This window comes from Macaca nemestrina, chromosome 2 (assembly GCF_043159975.1).
Source record: "Macaca nemestrina isolate mMacNem1 chromosome 2, mMacNem.hap1, whole genome shotgun sequence".
NCBI classification, from domain to species: Eukaryota; Metazoa; Chordata; class Mammalia; order Primates; family Cercopithecidae; genus Macaca; species Macaca nemestrina.
The window spans coordinates 61,508,772-61,529,214 of NC_092126.1; the positions used below are offsets into that span (position 1 = coordinate 61,508,772).

Here is a 20,443-nt window from a genome sequence, read left to right on the forward strand (position 1 = left end):
CCGTGCCCAGCCTACTCATTTCTTTTTTAAAAAATTTTTCTCAACAGGTTTAATTTCATCAGGTCATTTAAAAAACTGATGCATATAAACACAAAAAGAGTTCAGATTTTGACTTCCTGCTGGCAGAAACATAAAAAGAAAAAAAAGAGTTCAAATTTGTATATTTAAAAAATGGATCCACAATAGCTGAACATATTTATAGAGTACAAGTGATATTTTGATACATGCATACAATATGTATAGAGCTCAATTTTTTCTCTTTAATTAAAAATTTTATATTATTATTTACTCATTTATTTGTTGATATATTAGGATATTTTCAGCTACATGTGACAAGAAATCCAACTATTAATGTAGCTTAAATAATGAGGACATTAGTAATCTCACATGACAAGAGTTCAGAGACAGGGTTGTTTGAGAACTGGTGAAGTGTTCAGTGATGATATTCAAGACCCAAGCTCTTTTCATCTTTTAACACAACCATTCTTGGTATGTTGGTTTTCATCCACAGTCTTATCTTCTCATGGTTGCAAGATGGCTGTCGTAACTCCAGGCGTCACACTTCACACAACTACATTCAAGATGGAAAAAAATAGTTTTCTTCTCACGTATTTTCATCAGAAGGAAGGCATTTCAAAACCTCCTTATCAGACTTCTATGGGGCCATTTCTCAGAATCAGGTCACATGATCTGGCAGCAAGGACTGGGAAAATGAGTAGATGATGGTACTTTAATCCTCTATAGTAAGAGATGGTTTTGATAGCAAGTGATATTTTGGAATGTTATGGTCTGTGGTAAGAAACCAGTGGTGTTTACCACAATTAACTCTTTAAATTTACCTTCTGGTCTTGAGCTCCAGACTCATATAACCAGTTGCTACTGGAAATTTCTATTTGGAAGACCCCCTAATATCTCAAATTCAATGTATCTGCCCTTTCTCCCTGTCCCTGGCTCTTCTCCATACTCCATCTCAGGGAACAGCACCACCATCTATGCAGCTGTCAAGCCAAGAACCTCGGTGTCATCTTTGCCTCCTCTCTTTCTTATCCTTTTTCATCACCTTATATGATTGATTGCTTCCATCACCTAAAGGCCCCTCACATCCACCCACTTCTCTCCATCTTTATGTCCTCATTGCCACTATCCTGTGTTGTCCATTTCTGAACTGCAGAACAGTGCTTAACTCAGAGCAGTAAGTCAATCTGTGGGATGAATGTTTCCAAATGGGAAACAAACATTTTAAGATAAACAATGACTACTATCTTGCCTTATCAATTAGCCTCTTTTCACCCATTTTTTGTTGGGTGGGTGGAAGGCCAGATGCAGCAGGATGGGTTATTGACAGAAGAGAATTATAAAGGATATAAAGTATTTTAACTCTCTGTCGGTCCTATACTAGCCTGTGTCTCTCTCCTTGTGCTCTCCTCATATTAAGAAACAGAGGATGTTGTCCGGGAGGTCATAATAACCTAACTGAGTAAAATTCTGAAAGCCAATTTTCGATTCCCAAGCGTATTGGCTATCTAGAATTTCCAAGGAACTTGATGTATCAGAGTAATGCAGAAAAGCAGGACCTCAAGCACCAGGGTTTTATAGCACCTATAAAACATGTTTTACAGTTTCTGTTCAATTTTATGCTGTTAAGCTAAATATTTGACATCATATGGCACTTCAAGCACATTGATTTATGGTAAGTCAGCAATTGCATCTGTAATAAAAAGTCCAAAGTATGGGTTTTAAAAGTAATCTACTATATTTATTATTGACATAAACAGTTACCTGCAGTCCATTTGAACATCATCTTAGGTTTAACTCATGTATTAAAGATATTATGTTTTCCACTCAGCAAGGTCACCTTGAAGGTGAAAACTGTATGTGGTTGAAAATGAAAAAGATTAAATATATAAAGATAAATATTTTGAAAATAAATGATATATAGTATTTCATTTTTGTATACTCCTAATTAATAATCATATTCTGTTTATTTTTTACACCCACCTTCTTCTCCCAATCTCCAACTCCAGCAACCACTAATCTGTTTTCCATCTCTATAATTTTGTTATTTCAAGAATGCTATGTAAATGGAATCACATAGTCTGTAACCTTTTGAGATGGACTCTTTTTTTTTTCTTTCACTGAGCATAATTCTCTTGAAGTCTGTTTACTTTTATGTGGATTGTCTGTCTCGTGCTTATTTCACCAGGGTAGTTACAACTAGGGTGGCAAAATTTGACTAATTCAAGAACTACTTCAATATAAATCAAAATAAGAGAGTCTAAATTCTAAGTAATTTTTTAACAGGGAAAGATTATTTATAATTATGAGTCCATGGTAATGAGTGAGGAATGTTTATTTTTAGACAGTGTTAGAGCAAATTTGGACAAAAATACACCTACTTCAACTATGACGTAGTTGGCAGCATGATTAAAAGAACCACCAAATTTCCCTAATGCTAATTTGAGTGTTTTAGTAAACATTTTAGAAAAAAATGTGAAGAATGTTAGAAAATATCCCATATTTATTTTGGACGTGCCAAATGTGTATTAATTTATGAGCATTTATTGTGTTCACCTTGTGTGTGCATGGTAAGCCCAGAAGTCATGGAAAAACAAAATCTGCATGGGCCAAAGGTATAAATTTGTATTGCCTTTCTTTGACTAACTAATGTGTTTCTTGCTACTGTTCTTAAGATATTGTTTGTAGGTTTATATTTGTTTTCAAAAATAAGTGTAAAGTTTGACAAAGACGATTTCTTTTTAAATACCTCAACAGAAGGAGGTCTGCTGTTTGGGGATGGTTTATTTTAGGGAGTATGTTACCAGGCTGTGACACAAGGTCTCCAAGGCCACTCCCAGGTTCAGTGGTTCTCTAGGAGGGCTCACAGGACTCCGCGTAAGTCATACTCATGATTATGATTTATTACTGAGAGGATACACAGCCAAATCAGCAAAGGGAAAAGGCACATGGACTGAAGTCTGGAGGAAACAAGGTACAAGCTTCTAAGGGTCCTTTCCCAGTTGAGTCACACAGGACACCCTTAACTCTCCCAGCAACAAGCTGTGACAACATGTATGAAATGCTGTCAACCAGTGAAGCTCATTAGAGACTCGTGCCTAGGGTTGTCATTGGGGGTGATGACAAAGCACTTTCTATCTAGCACATACCCAAATTCCTGGCTCCTAGAAGGAAAGCAGGTGGTCAGCATAAACCATATTATTTGTACGAATGGTTCAGGCACAATGAGCCACTCTTATCTACTAATGGAGGGAATCCTCCCAAAATCTAAGTTCCCAGATGCCAGACAACAGCCGACTTTGCAAGCTGGTCTTTTCAAGGATAGCAGCTTAGGCCTGCTGTATAAGTCTTTTCTATACATAAGCACATTTAGTGTAATGCCTTAGCCTATCAATTTGATCTCCATCTCTCTGATTCCTGTGTCTTTGAACTCAGATGAATAAGGGAAAAACATTATTTTCTTATTTATTAATTTTTGTTGCCCAGGCTGGAGTGCAATGGTATGATCTCAGCTCACTGCAACCTCTGCTCCCCCGGGTTCAAAAGATTTTCCTGCCTCAGCTTCCCAAGAAGTTGGGATTCCAGGCATGCACCATGATGCCTGGCTAATTTTTGTACTTTTAGTAGAAATGGGGTTTTGCCGTGTTGGCTAGGCTGGTCTTGAACTCCTGATCTCCAGTGATCTGCCTGCCTTGGCCTCCCAAAGTGCTGGGATTACAGATATGAGCCACTGCACCCAACCAAATGTTACTTATTGACCCTCAGCTAAATATTATGGCAGAGACAAATGAACAAGAGAGTGGTTAGGCAGGTAGGCCTCTTTCTCCAAGCATGAGAATAAAAGAAAACAGCAATAACCCAACAACAAACACCAACACATTAAAACTTTATTATTAAGGATAGTATCTGAAAAATGGATTTGCATTCACTATCCTTATTGACAAAGTCTATGTTGTGGCTTGAGATATTGATATTGATGTATGGAACATCTCAATTAACAAATTTATAATATTGCTTATTTCATTTAAGACTGTCATCCTTCATAATTTTCACATGTGTGTGAATGGGTGTGTATGCGTGCATGTCTGATCATTACTATAAGGTACTGGTACTGTGGTACATGTATACCTTTTGAAACTAAATAAATATACATATTTTAGAGTTGTGTGCCAAAAACTGTTTTACTAATAGGGATTTAGCAGTCATTGTCTTTATGTCATATAATTTCAAAACTGGAAGGAATCTAGAGACCTAATTCAACTCCTTCATTTTACAAATAAAGAAATTGATACCTAGGAAGGTGAAGCAGATTTGTACAAGATGACACAGAAGTTAGTGATACGGCCAGGCTAGAACTTGGATAATCCTTGAGCCAGGCAGGAACGTTTGACAAAATCTGGGAGGCCTTGGGAGCAACAGTTCTTTTGGGAGAAGAAATGAATGAGTCACCTTTCTCCTTGCCTCTGTTCCTCCTGTGTCATCGTGCTTCTGACATCTTCTTCCTCTTCCTGTTCTTCTCTAGGAGGACTGGGATGCCACAGTTTGCCTCACCTGGAGAGGGATGAGGGAGATTTATGCCCCATTCTGTCTCTGTGGGAGAATTTCACCTTGGAGTGTGCCTGAGACATTGCTAGTTAAATATTGGCTGGGAATATGATTGCTCAAAACTGCCATGAGTGCATTGTTACACATTTTACTCTTTTTCAAGTATGTAGGCTGAAATTGGAGAGAGCTTAAATTAGTTTGGAGTCTCAGTATTATAATTATCCCTTATGTTTTCACAAGGCTCACCCAGTTGTACAGTGCTTTTCCTCTACATAGTTTCAATTGGTTATTGTTTAAACACACTAAATTTTGGGATCATTTGTAACCAGAAAACAACGAATAAAATAATGAATTATATTTTACAGTGGCAGAAATCAAGACTTAGGGACATTAAGTGATGGTATGTCAGAACCAAGTGCCAAGCAAGGGCTTCAGATTTTTTCCCTCCACTATACCGCAATACTATGATTCTGCATTGTTACTCAGTCCACATACAGAACCTTACATAAATGATGGAGGCTTGATTACAAGTTAATTATTTCAACTACCCCATCTGTAATTTTAGTTTGAATTTAATGCTATTCATATACTGTAAACCTCCTCTGTAGAATTTAAAGAGCTTATTCTAAAAAAATTATATGACATGTCAAAGGATATAGAATAGTCAAAACAGTTTTTGAAGAAGGAGAACCAAGTGGGAGAATTTATATACCTAACTTTAAGATGAACAAAAAAGCTACATTAATCAAACCATGTGGAATTGGTATAAGGATAGACACAAAGACTAGTGGAATACAATAGAGAGTCTAGAAGTAGACCCATAAATATATTTTCAATTAATTTTTTACATATGTACTAAGGTAATTCAGAGGAGGAAAAGATTGTATCTCTAACAAATGGTATAGGAGCAACTGGATGTCTAAAAAAAAGTTAAAGGACCTTGACCCTTAGTCACACCATCTACAGAAGTTAACTGGATCACATAATTAAACATAGAAGCTAAAATCATAAAACAAAGCACAAGGGAAAAGTTTTGTGACCTTAAGTTAGGGAAGACTGTCTTAGATAAGACACAAGAAAACAGAAATAATAAAACAAAAAAATAGGTTAATTGGACTTCATTGAAATTATAAACATAAAATCTTCAAGAATAGAAGATGAGGTTTCTGGAATGGTAGTATGAGTCACTGACAGAAATGAAAGGAGAGATAAATAATTCAACAATGTAATTGGATACTTTAATACTCTACTTGCAATAATGGATAGAAGAGCTAGACATAAAATCAGGAAGGATAGGTTGACATGAAAACCTCGGAAAACTATAAATCAAAGACACCTAACAGATATCTATTCAATACTTTACCCAACAACAGCAGAATACCCATTCTTCTCAAGAATACATGGAACATTTTCTAGGACAGACCATATGGTAGGCCACAAGGAAAGCCTCAATGAATTGAAAAGGATTTAAATAATAGAAAGTATGTCTTCTGATCAGAAATAACAGAAGAAAATTTAGGAAATTCATAAATATATGGAAATTAAAGAAAACATTTCTAAATAACTAATGGGTCAAATAAATCACAAGGGAAATTAGGAAATGTTTTGAAATGAATAAACACAAAATACAGAATACTAACATTTATGTGATACAACTAAAGCAATGTTTGGAGGAAAATTTATAACTCTAAAAACCTATGTTTAAAAAGGAAAAAATACTATATCAATAACCTAATGTTATAGCTCAGGAAATTAGAAAAAAGAAAAATAAACTAGACACAAAGCAAGAAGAAGGAGAGAAATAATAAGAGTTAGCATGAAAATAGATGGAATAGGGAACAGAAAAACCACAGAGAAAATCTACAAAACCAAAAGTTGGTTCTTGAATCAACAAAATTGACAAAGTTTTATCCATATTGACCACCACCACCAACAACAAAGAGAAGACTCAAATGACTAAAACTCAAGAATAAAAGAGGGGATACAACTACCAATATTATTAGTCATTGGAGAAATACAAAGTAAAACTACCCTGAGATACTACTATATGTCTATTAGAATGGCTAAAATCAAAATTTTAAAAACCTGACAATACAATGTTGATGAGGATATAGAGCAACTGGTGGGAATGCAAAAAGCCAAAGTCAGTTTTCATGGCAGTTTCTTAAAAAGTTAAACATATACTTACAGAAATTGACAAGTTGATCCTAAAGTTCATATGGAAATGTAAGGGACCTCAAATAGCTAAAACAATCCTGAAAAATAATCACACAACTCAGTAATCCTACTCACAGGTATTCACTCAAGAAAAATAAAAACTTAAGTTCTCAAGAAGACTGTACATGAATGTCCTAGCAGCTGCTATAGTCTGAATGTTTGTATCCCTCCTCAAATTCATATGCTGAAACCTATTCCCCAATGCAATAGTATTAAGAAGGGTAGCTTTTAGGAGGTCATTAGGTAATGAGGGTGGAGCACTCATGAATGGGATTAGTGCCTTTATGAAAGAGGATGGAGGGAGCCTGTTCACCCTTTTGTCATGTGAGGACACAAGAAGGTGCCATCTATGAGGCGGACAAGGAGCCCCCACTAGATGTTGAATCTGCTAGTGCTTTGATTTTGAACTTCACAGTCCCCAGAACTCTGAGCAATAAGTTGCTGTTTATAAGTTACAGTCTAAGGTATTTTATTATAGCAGCCTGAAAGGACTAAGAGAGCAGTTTTATTCATAGTAGCCCAAGCTGGAAGAGACTCAAGTGTTCATCAACAGGTGAATGGACAAATTGCTCTATGCCCATTGACTGGAATCCTACTCAACAATAAAAACAAATAAACTATGGATGTACACAAGATTCGTTATGAAATTCATTGATAAATTTCAAATGATTTATGCTAAGCAAAGAAGACAAACACAAAAGACTACATACTCTATGAATCCACTTATATGAAAATCTAGAGGGAGTAAAACCATAATGAAGAAAACCAGATCAGTAGATGATAATAGTGTTCACTACTACTACCTACGTGCAATTAGTATACAATTATACATATGAAATATATAAAAATATATGAAATATATATAATAATTGCAATGTGGCAGCAGACTATAATGGCAGTGGGTCCTTTAGGAAATCTTAACTGATTTTCAGTTTCAGCTTTTGAAAAATTATCAAAATTCTAGGCAAAATGCTATTCCTCTCAAATAACTATGAGTGATTTATCTGGGCAACTCCTACATTCAAGGTTGCTAGGAAGACTAAGTGAAAAGGAAGGAAATGATGTGGTAACTCTTCCAAGCCTCTACTATCCATACAATTTATTCTTCCCTTTAAAACACTAGTCTAATATTCACAGAGAAAACTTCAAAATCCCTCCCTCTATAACAGAAAGGACAAGGCCAGAAAATTTAAGATGCTCAAGTTAGAAACACACAATGGCCACAGGGCCTCACAAACATAATGCCAAAGGCCAGTCCTATGGTTATAAGTGACTAGAAGCAAACATTTAGTAAGCACAGTGGAAGGAAGAGGAACCTTCCAGGAACTCCCTTGTGAAGACTGCCCTTCAGGTGACCTTAGAAGAGCATAACCAAGAACTCAGGACCATCTTGCAACTGGAATAAGGGTTGTACAACACAAGCAGGCCTGTGCCGATGGGTGATAACATGTGTCAGAACTTCCACAGCACAGAGAGAAAAATATAGAGTGGATATAATTTCTTAGTCACCCCTGGCTAAGGGTATCATAAGGATAAATTTAACTCTTGATATAATGACTCTATGTGTATCTTTTGTCATCAGTTTTATTAGTCATACTCATGTTTAATGAATATTGAACTTATTCCAGAACAGGAAGTTTGGTTATTCTCAATTAAACTGTTGTGGTTTTTGTCAAGACTCTTAAAAGTTTTTTTGTTGTATCCTAATGTTTTTCTGTTGAGACTCTACTGTTAAAACATCTATTTAAAAATATTATCTATATGATATTTAATTAATTTTAATAACATGAGTGATATTGATGACAAATGACACAGTTGTAATCTGTGAACTTAACCTTTTCTTTCTTTTTGATTTGAAAATTACCTGCTTTTTGAAACAACCTAATGAAAATTAAAGATGTACAGTTTAATACCTTAGATTTTCTGTCCTTTAATCCATGAAGTAATTAATTAAAGAATTCTCTGGGCCTCATATTTTTTGCATCAGTGCATCAGAATTCTTTTAAAGATCATTTTTTTGAAGGTAGTATTAGGAGAAGGACTGCAAGAGCTTAGCTGAAACATTTGCATTTCATGATTGGAGACTGTTCTAAGTAAAGAAGTCATTGCCCTCAGCTAGAGAGGGGTCTGTAGAAGCATAGGTAGAGCCTCTCTCGTTCTCTGGACCTGTGTAGGGCATTTCATCAAAGGATAAAAATGACAAGCTGTTAATATTTACATATATCAAAGAGCCACATGATTATGGTTAGTTCTTATTGCCATGAATTTGTTTCCTAATTTTGATAATTTTAGTTATCAGATCAAAACCACTATACACTTTGTTTAAATCAGAACATGCTGAATTGGTTTTCTTTACCCCTTCAAAAAGCTCTCTCCTGTTAAGCATAGTAGTGATGGGCTTTTTAAAAAGGACTTTTAGTTTTACAAAGCCAGGTTAGTAAAATAATAAAAAAGGACTCAACCCTAGGAATCTCCTGCCTCATTTATCTAATGAGCACATGGAGTGGATTTTAAAAGAGTTATTGTCCTAAAACATAGGAACAGAGAGATGTACTAAAATTTCTCTCTTAAAGTAGCACTTGAGTGACATCCACTGGCCAGACTACTTTATTGGCAGTGTGAAAGAGATGTTACCTCTAAGTCCCAAATAAGAGAACGTCTGAAGATAGATATTCTTAATAGTTGTACATATCTGTCCAAAAAGCAAATTATTTCTGCCTTTAAAAATTTATATCCACTACTGTAGACAGATCTTCATGCTATTTCTGGAAATCTATGCCACATGTCTCAGTTTAAATGGGCAAAAATTCAAAAGCTTAACAATACAATTTCTTGGTCAGACTGTGGGAAAACGGGTTTTTAAATTTTTATTTATTTATTTAGTTTTTATTCTTTTTTTTTTTTTAAGACAGGGTGTCATTTTGTCATCCAGGCTACAGTGAAGTGGTGTGATCATGGTGCACTGTAGCTCCAACCTCCCAGGCTCAAGTGATCCTCCTGCCTCAGCCTCCCAAGTAGTTGGGACTTCAGGCTCATACCACCATGCCCAGCTAATTTTAAAATTTTATGTAGTGTAGGGGTCTCACTATGTTGCTCAGGCTGGTCTTGAACTCCTGGGCTCAAGTGATCCTTTAGCCTTGGCCTCCCAAAGTGCTGGGATTATAGGCATGAGCCACTGTGCCTGGCCAAAAATAGGTATTTTTATAATGTGAAATGCTACAACCCTTTAAAAGGAAATTTGGCAATACTTAACAAAACCACATATGCATTTATCCTTTGGTTCAGCAATTCCACTTTAGCCTAAAGACACACTTCCACCAACATAAAAATACGTATTTGCAAGATTGCTTATTACATGATTTGCAATCACAAAATATTGGTAACCTACTAAATACGCAAATATAGAAGGGTGATTGAAGAAACTATAGTATTAATACATACACACAATGCAGTACCATGCAGGTGTAAGAAAAAGAACAAGGAAAACCTGTATGAACTGATATGGTGCAATTCTTAGGACATATTGTTAGGCAGACAGAGAGATAACTTTTAACAACTGACACCCATATCAGTGCCGTTTTTTGACCTAATTCAGTTATCATTTAAGTTTTTAGTACTAGAAATTTCTGGTGAATCAGGAATGGTAGAGGTGGGTGGGGAAGGTGTTTTGAGCCAGGTACAACATCTATCTTTGGCTTCCACATGTCAGCTGTTCTTATATACTAATCATAGTCTATTTGGGGATTTGGGGGGTCAGGTCACTTATCTGAATGTGCATATAGATAGGTGGATAGATAAGAGATCCAAAGCAGATAATAAACACATGTGTGTGGGTTTAGGTGTATGAATTGAACCAGGCACGAACTTTGCCATCTTGCAATATTCACAGACAAGTCATGCTTGAGTCTGGTAATTTCGTTCACTCCAAGATTTCACACTGATCTGTTCACATGGGTGTGTGTTGATTTACATTTCTGCCTTGTTTTCAGTAGTCCCTCATTGACCTGAAAGGCTGAGTTGGTATCATGTGGGAAAACCCTACTACTTTCCAAATTGTAAAATTTGTCCTGCTTCTGTAGAGTAATGCTCACATTTCCTTTACCATTGCTTTTATCCCAAGGGGCTTATTTTTATTTTATTTTTTCTTATCATGTTCTTTTTCCTCTTCTCACTTTGAATTTCAAAGGCATCTTTGTTGCATTTATTTCTTCTATTAAGATGTGGGGCTCATAATAATTTCTATTAAAAAAAAAAAAAACCAAAAAACACAACAGACTGGCACAGAAGCAGCCACCTGTGCTGCAGAACTGGAGGAAAATCCATTTTTTCTGAGACGTCTCTCTGACGCCATCTACTGACAAAGCTGCATATCGTGCCAGCTGGCAAAGGAAAAATATTTTAAACCCTCAGTCTGTGAAAAGAATGAACTTGAATCCGAGACAGTAAATTCATAACCTGCAAGGAAAGTGCTCATATATACTTCCCATGGTGATTCCTTCATCAAGTTAGTTAATTTTTTTCATAAAATACGTTCTCATCTTTTATCTTTCTCCTTCTTAATATGTAATTCAGAAGTATGGTCACCTCATTTATTATTTATTTATTTATTTATTTGAGATGGATTTTCGCTCCTGTTGCCCAGGCTGGAGTGCAATGGCACAATCTCGGCTCGTGGCAACCTCTGCCTCCCTGGTTCAAGAGATTCTCCTGCCTTACCCACCCAAGTAGCTGGGATTACAGGCATGCGCCACCACACCAGGCTAATTTTGTATTTTTTTAGTAGAAACGGGTTTTCACCATGTTGGCCAGGCTGGTCTCAAACTCCTGACTTCGGGTGATCCACCTGCCTCACCCTCCCAAAGTGCTGGGATTACAGGCGTGAGGCACCGTCCCCAGCTGCACATTATTTTTTGTTGCTTAATTTATATGTATTTTTTCTTTTACCAAGCTGGAGGGATCCTTTAACATCTTTTTTTGAATTAGAAGAATATACTATCACCTGTTCTCTCCTGACTCCCTTCACTTCTGATGAGGAAGGAAAAATACAGCAAGTATGTTTTTACAATTGAAGACAGATAAATGTATAGATAGGTAGACATATGGATGAATACACAGTTGGATACATACACAAAGAGAAAGAAAATAGATATAAACAGATTAAGAGAAGAATGCATGAACAAACAAAACATAGTAAGAGAGAGGCATATATTTGTTAAAAATTGAATACTGTAGGACATAAATGTATTTATTGGCATTTGAAATATGGGACAATTTAGGATCATTTTTCATCCCAGGCATGGTACCTGTCTTTGTTCCCAAACACGCAAGTCCCTTTCCTCTTGATCCTAACATACCAATTTAGTATCTTTGGGGGTAGATCATTTATCTCTATTTAATTAGTTTTCAAAACAGATGATAAGAATGTGCCTGTCTGGAGGTCTGTATAAAAGGAAACTTTTTTTACTGTCTAATCTTTGTTCAGTCATTAATTTGTATTGTGATTCCAGGGAATTATTTATTCTGCTCCTTCGAAACTCAAGTTTGCTATAAACAAATGAGGAAAACAACAAATTATTTCCTTGGAGCTGAATAAAAATAAATTTAAATGATTCCTAGGTATTTTGATGTATAAAAGTAGTCCTGCCTTATCCATGGTTTTGGTTATCTGCAGTCAACCTCAGTTCAGAAGAATGAAATGGAAAATTCCAGAAGTAAAGAATTCATACGTTTTAAATTACATGCCATACTGAGTATTATCATGAAATCCACCCCAGTATGAAATCATCCCTCTGCCCAGTGCATCCACTCTGTCCACACTCCCTGCCAGTGAGACACTTGGTAGCTGTCTCAGTTATCAGATCAACCGTTGCAGTATCATAGTGCTTGCGTTCAAGTAATCCTTATTTTACTAAAAATGACTCCAACGTGCAAGAGTAGAGATGCTGGCAACTCGGATATGCGAAAGGGAAGCCACAAAGTGTTTCCTTTAAGTGAAAAGGTGAAAGTCTTCAACTTAATAAGGAAAGAAAAAAAATCGTATGCTGGGGTTGCTAAGATCTACGATAAGAATGAATCTTCTATTTGTGAAATTGTGAAGAAGGAAAAATAAATTCATGCTAGTTTTGCTGTTGCACCTCAAACTGAAAAAAAATTATGGCCATCCAGTGTGTGCTAAGTGCTAAGTTAAATGGAAAAGGTATTAAATTTGTTGGTGGAAGACATGAAGAGAAATTGTGTTCTGATTGATGGCAATATGTTGGGCCAAAAAGCATTCAGCTACATAAAGACTTCAGCAAGGGATCCCCTAAAACTAGTGACAGCAAGCCATTTACTGCACGTAAGGGATGGTTACATAGATTCAGGAGTACAGAAGGTCAATGGTAGCTTATAACTGTCACGATGACTACATCATTCACCTCACTTCATCTCATCATGTAGGCAGTGTATCATCTTGCATCAACGTAAGAAAATGAGTATGTACAATACAATATTTGGGAAAGAGGCCATATTCACATAACTCTTATTATAGTGTATCATTATAGTTGTTCTATGTTGTTATTAGTTATTATTGTTAATCTCCTACTATGCTTAATATATAAATTAAACTTTATTATAGGTATGTATGTATAGGAAAAAAACATAGTTTACATAGGAGTTCGGTATTCTCCATGGTTTCAGGCATCTACCTGGGGAGTCTTGGAAAGTATTCCCCCAGGATAAGGTGGTGGCTAGTTTGTACAATAAAAAGCAGTATTTATTAAGCACATAAACATTCTTTCAGACCTATTATTCATTTATTTAAATTTGTAAACATTTATAGGGTACAAGTGCAATTCTGTTACATGCACAGATCATGCAGTGGTCAAGTCAGGGCTTTTAAGGGTATTCATCACCCAAATAATGTACATTGTACCCATTAAGTAATTTCTCAGTACAGAATTTCTCACATCCACCCTCCCACCCCTTCACTCTTCTGAGTCTCTATCGTCTATCATTCCACTCTCTACTGCCATGTGTTCACATTTTTTTAGCAGTCACTTAGGAGTGAGAACATGAGCTCCCTAGACCTCTCAGTGGATGCTTTCCCACTATCTTGGCCACTAGTTTTGCCAATTCAGCTCTAAAATAAAGGACAGCCTTAAACTCCTAGAGTACATATTTTTCTTTAAAAATTGGTACTTCATTCACATAATAATACACAAACTTTTCATTCCTGTGATCAGATAAATCAGAGAGTATAAACTATTTTTCATGAGTCAATATATGGAAGTAAACTAACGTCTGGTCCCATGATTCAAATTAATGTGGTTATTCTCACCAGACTTCAAAGGTTTTCTTTGCATATCTTCTATGTAGAGTTAGATGAAGCTAATGTAGAAGTTCAGAGAATCTGAATCCCTTTCTAAGGGCTTCGTATATGATGTTGCATTTGCCTGAAATACCCTTACTCTGCCCCTCCAACCCCACTCCCAATCTTCATCCCTCTAGTCAAGCTCATTTTTCACGGCTTCTGGGCTCCCAAGCAGAACCAGACACTCCTTCTCTCTTGTCCCATACTAGCAACCTGCACTATTGGTGGGGAGAGGTGGGGGTGGGGGTAGACCAGGGAGACAAAAGAAGGCACTGAAGAGGTTTACAGCTTGACTTCCAATATGAAGGATGAAGATAAAGAGAATGTTTTGGCTCACATAGCACTCAGGAGGAGTGGTAGGAAGTAAATGCACATGAAGACTGAATCCAGAACTTGGATTTTTGGAAGTAACCCTCTTCTCTTTTCTGTCTGTGTAGCTAACTTTGCTCCAGAGGCTGAAGCTACCCCCACACCTGTGAAACCAGGCTGGTCAATCTAGTGACCTTGTGTCCCAGATGATAAAGCCTATACTTACACCTGAATTGATCTCCAATCACTTTTCCATCAGTTGGTGGTTATAAAATAAGTGCAATTTGTTTGGCCAATAATAGGTCTATGCAGTTAGAATGAGCAAGTTCATTGTTTGGACAGGAATAGGTTTTTCCACAGAGGTAAGCTTCCCTTGTTACACCACTAGGTGGTGCAACGTGCTCCTGATATAAGGAACTCACTCATTTAAGCAGTTTTCAAGCTGGGTCCTATTCTAGATGTTTGAGACACAAAGGTGCCCAAGACTTTCAGGAGGTCAAAGTGTGGTGGATATAGTTTCAGATTTACAGAAAAGTTGTAAGGCTAGTACAAAGAGTTCCCACATGCACTCTTACCCAGACTCCTGAAATGGCAACATTTTACCACATTTGTTTTAGCATTTTACCACATTTGTTTTATTCTTTCTCTGTCCATATACATATATATCTACTATATGTACATATCCTTTGACTTCTAAATATTTCAATATGTGTTTTCTAAAAACAAGTACGTTTTTTTATAACCACAGTCCAATAGTCAAAATCAGGAAATTAATGCGGATACAGTACAAATTATCTACTTACAGAACTTAGCTTTTGTCAACTGTCCCCAATAATGTTCCCTATAGCCAAATAAATCCTGGATCATGTGTTGCATTCAGCTGTTATGTCTCTGCAATCTTCTTTAATCAGCACAGTTCCTTAGTCTGTTATGACACTGAGAAATATGGGCCAGTTATTTTGAATAATATCCTTCAATTTGGGTTTGTTTGATGTTTCCTTATGCTGAGATTTAGGTATGAGCTTTTGTTAGGTAAACCACAGAGTTTTGTGTTTTCATTTTCAATGCATATCTGGGGGCACGTGATGTCACTTTGTCTCAATACTGGTAATATTAACTATGATCACTTGGTTCACGTGTGTGGGCCAGGTTTCTGCACTGTTTTTTCCTTTGTCATTAGTAAATCTCTGGTGAGGAGCTACTTTGAGATTATGCATATATCCTTTACTCTTCAAACTTTTATCCACTAATTTTAGCAACCACTGATGATTCCTGTCTGGATCAAATATTATGATGATGCCTAGCAAATAGTGGTTTTCTATTTTCATCATTCCTTCTGCATTTATTGATTGGCTTTCTACTACAAGGAAGAGCGTTCCTTTCTCTTCTGTTTGTTTAATATTTATCCCAGGTCCAAGGGAAGAATGTACACTATCTTCACTGCTATTTAACATTCAACTGGAGATATTCACTACTGCAGCTGGAAAAGAGAAATCAAGTGAAGACAGAAGGACTAGAAAAGAGTAAGTAAAACTCTCTGTCTTTGCAGATGGTATGATAGTATACTTGAAAAATCATAGAAAATTAACAACAAAACTAAGTCAAACAAGAGAAGAATTCAGTAAGTTGGCAGGACATAACATACATAAATCAACAGCCTTCCCATACATAATAAGTAACATGACATAAAGGTAGAGACAACTACATTTACAAAAGCAACAAAGAAAAATAAATTTAACAAGAAATATGTAAAATATTTATGAAGAACACTTTAAAACACTCTCAAAAGACACAAAACAGTTTGAAAAAGTGCAACACCCCCTTTTTTTTGGTATGAGATGACTTAGCTTTTCTCACTTTGAGAAAGTGAAGTCTCCTTAAATTAATTTTTAAAGTTTATTTAAAAAATACTAAATTTTCTTATGGAGCTAGGCAAGCTGATACTAATTTCAGATGGAAAAATATGGAAGAATATCCAGGAAAACAAAAATAAAAGCTATGAAAGGGGACTACCTCTACCAGTCACTAAAACATACTCTAAAGCCTCTAAAATAAAAACTGTGGTCCTAGTGCATGACAAGAAACACCGAGCAGTACAACCAAAAAGAAAGTCCAGAAGTAAACCCAAATACATATGGGAATTTAGTATACAATAAAGGTGGCATCTCAAATCACTTGGACAAAGATGGACTTAACAATTGGTTAGCCATTTAGAAAAAGATAAAAAGTTTGACCCATACCGCATACTAGGCAAAAGAATAAACTCCAAATGGGTCAGGAATCTAAATCTAAATAATGAAACCATACAAGTACTAGAAAAAAAATGGGTGAATTCTTCTTTAACCTGGGTACAAGCAAAGGATTTCTCATTATGTTTCAAAATCTAGATGCAATAAAAGAAAAAATTGATAAATTTGACTATATTCTAAAAAAAGAACCCTTTTCATGACAAAACAAGCGAAAAACTTCATGAAGACAAAAGACAACTGATAAACTGGAAGAAAAAAGGTAATATCCCATTAATGTACTGTTAAAATTGAGAGGAAAGACTTCTTTTGTGTTTAGGATATGAAAAGCTGCAATGAGCATCCTTCCTTTCTCAATAAGGAAAAAAACTCAGAACTACAAGGTCACAACCTTAACGGAAACCATCAGATGCAGCTGGGTTGCAAGGTAACCAGGTAGCCTGAACTCCTGGGAAGGGCAAGCCACCAAGAAGTTCTCAGGCATGCACAGGGGAGTTGACACCGTCTAAAAAGCTCTTTCCTGCGTCCTCCTCTGGGTGCTCAGTTTGGTGGGTACATTACCTTTTTACCTTTTTTTTCCCCGTAGGTTTCACATTTCTATAATAATTTTTTAAAGCCCTGAGGATTAAAGCAAGTTTCCACACTCCTAGAACGAGTTTTAAACCCATTCAATTAATCAACTGCCTCAATAAACTTGTTTTGAAAAACCCCTCCTTTCTCAAAGTCAGTCAATGACAGATTCACTCCAATAAATTCAGTGGAGAATTAATAACAGTCTTACCAGAATATCTACTCTTCTACAGATGATGGCAAACCCTTTTGCCTCTGAAATTCACCTGTTCCTGAACTCTATATTCTCCAAAGCTCCATAGAGCATCAGCAGCCTGCTCTGCTTGGGGAGATTGTGCCTACTCAGCATAGCTTTTCCTTATTAGAGTATACAGTAAAATCCAGTTTTGTTGCTTTTCTTTTCTTTTCTTTTTTTTTTTTTTTTTTGAGGCAGGGTCTTGCTATGTCACACAGGCTGGAGTGCAGTGGTGCAATCACAGCTCACTGCAGCTTCTATTTCCTGGGCTCAAGTGATCCTCCCACCCCAGTTGGGACTACAGGCACATGTCACCACACCAGGCTAATTTTTGTATTTTTGGAGAGATGAGGTTTCACCATGTTGCCCAGGCTGGTCTCCAATTCCTGAGTATAAGCAATGTCCCCACCTCAGCCTCCCAAAGTGTTGGGTTTCCAGGCGTGAACCACTGTGCCCGGCCCAGTTTTGTTTCTTTTAGTTCAGATATTGATGACTGACTCATAATTCCTTGACAAACCAAAGCTCCAAACTAACTACAAAGATCATTTGGATTGTTGTGTGGGCAACATATCATAGAAATGCAACAACATAAGTAGAGAGACCAATTGAGGCTGTTGAAAATCTTGGGTAAGGAGCAAACCTCTGGAGTTATAAAATAAAAAAAGAGAGAGTTTGGCATTAGAAACTATATGGAAACATTACCATAAACTGAGTGAAAATAAATATATACAGCTCCTATCAGCAACAAAGAGCCTATTTAATCAACAAGAAAAAACCTCAATAATTCATCTGGAAAAATAAGCAAAGGATATGAAGAGAATTCCTAGAACAAGTATAAGTGGCTGTTAATGACATAAAAGAGGTTCAGTATTCCTCAGTATAATAGAAATATAAATTGAGACTACACTATGATAGCAATTTTTCACTAATCATATTTGCAAAGACCAAAAATCTGGTAACAAGATTGATTAGGATGATGTGGCAAACAGGCTGTTTCCAAGATTGTCCTCAAGAATAAGAACAATTTCTAGGCTATACTGCTGGGCTGAAAGGAAGAAAAACAACTGTGTGTAGTAACTCTGGAAGGACGCAAAATAATCTGGTAATGATGATTACTTTCCAAGAGTACTGGGTATAGGGAGGCAGGAAAGACTTGCTTTGAACTTTATTCTCTTTGGTACTGTTTGAATGATATACACCAGATGTATCTCTCATCAAATATAAGCAAAACAAAAAAGTTTAAAGAGTCTGTTGTGATTGTCTGGGAGATATTATTCTGGTAAGAGGAGTAGTGATGGAGAACATGCATAATGAGGGTGTATTTTGGAGGAAAGTTGACAAGACATGCTGAGGGAGTAAATGTGGGCGATGAAGTAAGACATCAAGGATAACTGCTAGACTTGTGGACAGCAAATGGTAGAGAGATGTCCCATTTACTTTGCTAAGGAACACTTAGGGAGGAGCAGGTATAGCATGGGTGAGAGAATTCAAGGATTCTGTTTTAGATGTGCTAAGTTTGAGATGCTTATTAGTCATCCACATCATCCACGTGATGTCAAATAAACAGTTGGAATAGCAGTCTTATGCTCAAGAAAGGAGTCTGGAATGAAGGTATTTTAGAGGCAACAGCATATAAATCCACACTGATAAACAGAAATACAATGTAAGCCACATAGGCAATTTTACATTTTCTAGCAGTCACATAAAAAGTAAAAATGGGTGGAATTAGTTCACATATATACATATATATAAACTAAAGCAAAATTTTGTATATATATACACACACATATATATATACATATACATGTATTTTTTTGAGATGGAGTCTCCCTCTGTTGCCAGGCTGGAGTGCACTGGTGCGATCTCAGCTCACTGCAACCTCTGCCTCCCAGGTTCAAGCGATTCTCCTGCCTCAACCTCCCCAGCAGCTGGGACTACAGGCACGTGCCACCACGCCCAGCTAAATTTTGTATTTTTACTAGAAACAGGGTTTCACTATGTTGGCCAGGATGGTCTCGATCTCTTGACCTCAGGTTATCCACCCACCTTGGCCTCCCAAAGTACTGGGATTACAGGCGTGAGCCACTGCGCCCGGCCAGTTTTAATATATACATTTTTAACCCAATGTCTGCAAAATATTATTTAAACATGTAATCAGTATTCAAATTACGAGGTTATTCTGTTTTTCATACAAGTCTTTGAACTCTGGTGTGTATTTTATACATATTGCATATCTCATTTCCAACTATCCACATTACAAATGATCAACAGCCACTCGTGGTTACCTACTGGACAGCAAAGGGAGGGTATTAAAGCTATGGGAATGGATGAGTGGAGGAAAGTGCAGGAATGGCTCTTGCATCATTGAACATCTAGATTTTGAATAGAAGAGGAGGAGCTGACAAATGAGACAGCAAATGAGATAGGCCAGCAAAGTGGGAGGAACACAAGGCAAGCATGGTGCCAAGGAGGCTAGAAAGGAGGGGCTGTCCCCTGCATCAATTGATAGAAGCTGAGTAAGATGATAGAGAAGTGACTAATGTATTTGGAAAGATGGAGTTATTACTCATCTCGGCAAGACAGTTTTATTAGACTGGGAGCTCCTCCACTGGAGTTGAAGAGAGAATGGATGGTAAAAGTGGAGATATGTATAGACATCTCAAAGGCAGCACCTGATCCTTGACACTCTCTCCTACCTCCTTCTCTCCCTAAATTTTGATCTCTACAGGGGGCCCAAGCTAGAAACCTGGGAGGCACTCTCAAGTCCTTCCTCTCTTTCAGATCGCATAGGCTATTATTTACAGTTATTCCCATTTTACCTCCTAAATAATTACCGCTTAATAATTACCGCTTTTTTCTTCTGTGCCATTCCTGCTTTTTATTGCCGACAGGCCCTCACCATTCTAATCGTTACGACTGCAGCATCTTCCTAATAATCCTCAGTTTTCAGCGTCT

The 20,443-nt window shown here is 36.7% G+C and overlaps 2 protein-coding genes and 1 long non-coding RNA gene across 10 annotated transcripts in view; 2 read left to right on the forward strand and 1 right to left on the reverse strand.

Moving 5' to 3' along the window:
- LOC105488544 (uncharacterized) overlaps positions 1 to 15,839 on the forward strand; it is a 62,539-nt gene extending 46,700 nt beyond the window's left edge. For 4 of the 5 annotated variants that reach the window (XM_071091158.1, XM_071091159.1, XM_071091160.1 and 1 more), the window contains one exon: positions 512 to 15,837. The gene's annotated coding sequence lies outside the window, so the exon portion shown is untranslated. Of the gene's footprint in view, positions 1 to 511 lie in introns of all 5 variants that reach the window. The other variant, XM_071091166.1, reaches the window with a different exon arrangement.
- The window catches only part of LOC105488545 (uncharacterized), a 40,226-nt gene extending 19,816 nt beyond the window's left edge, over positions 1 to 20,410 (reverse strand). The window contains exons 1-4 of one of the 4 annotated variants that reach the window (XR_011619859.1): positions 20,337 to 20,410; positions 4,465 to 4,566; positions 1,780 to 1,869; positions 495 to 571 (exon numbers count right to left, since the gene is read on the reverse strand). This is a non-coding gene — a long non-coding RNA (uncharacterized lncRNA). Of the gene's footprint in view, positions 1 to 494; positions 572 to 600; positions 704 to 1,779; positions 1,870 to 4,464; positions 4,567 to 20,336 lie in introns of those variants that run through there. The other 3 variants (XR_011619860.1, XR_011619862.1, XR_011619861.1) reach the window with 3 other exon arrangements.
- The window catches only part of LOC105488546 (major facilitator superfamily domain containing 1), a 30,657-nt gene continuing 26,097 nt past the window's right edge, over positions 15,884 to 20,443 (forward strand). The window contains exon 1 of the mRNA XM_011752734.3: positions 15,884 to 15,960. The gene's annotated coding sequence lies outside the window, so the exon portion shown is untranslated. The remainder of the gene's footprint in view (positions 15,961 to 20,443) is intronic.